The sequence below is a fragment of the Anoplophora glabripennis genome, unplaced genomic scaffold (genome assembly GCF_000390285.2).
Source record: "Anoplophora glabripennis isolate ALB-LARVAE unplaced genomic scaffold, Agla_2.0 scaffold40, whole genome shotgun sequence".
Lineage (NCBI taxonomy): Eukaryota > Metazoa > Arthropoda > Insecta > Coleoptera > Cerambycidae > Anoplophora > Anoplophora glabripennis.
In genome coordinates, this window is record NW_019416268.1 from 1134525 (window position 1) to 1135377 (window position 853).

Below are 853 nucleotides of genomic sequence, written 5' to 3' on the forward strand. Positions count from 1 at the left end.
CCTAGGGGTCGAACTCGTTATATATCTTCAGTTCTTGCTGATCTCCTTTCTCCATGCACGCCTTCTATCCCTTCTGCTACACTTTTTGCCTCAGATGAGTCCGATGGACCGATCCGCATTTGTATCACCTTCATTTTTTTTTCTGTCAGAAGGCACAGAATTCGGTAAAAGTAGACAACACCTTTCTTATGTGAGAGATAGCCATCGTGTTCCAATCACTTGTACCGCTAAAAATTTCCTAGGAAGATGTACAATCGAGATGCCCATGTAAAAAAGTGATGGTGTGCATTTTTTGTTTGCCGCGAATTTAATTGAGTAAAGAGAGCAGACGCCTTGTGCCGCAGTTTGAAAATGTGTCGTTAGTCAGATCTTTAGGTTTTTAGTAAATTTAAAAGTACCTAACCGCAATTATTTGAAACATTAAAATATGATACAAAGAGATATTTTTAAGTGGTGTAAATAAAACATTTACACTTTCATCTTCGAACATTTTGTAGATATCTGGATGTCAATTCTCGGGATAGATAGTCATCAGTATCCATTCCCAAAACATGTAATAAACCACTATTATTACTTTTAACCATTTTATTTGGCAGAAACAATTGCTGAGTTTTATCTGGATTAAGTTATATTATTTGCTGATAACCAGTGCGACGCCATCATACTTGTAACTAAAATGACTGACACTTGTATTAAACATTTATCCATATGCCAGAGTTAATTTCGTTAATTGAAACAAATTGTATATATTTTAAATATGATTTCAATAAGTTGTCAGTCCCCTTAGCCTATAATATTCCAATTTCTAAGAAGATTACTTTAAAAAAAACTGGAGAGACTTTGCTTTAGAATA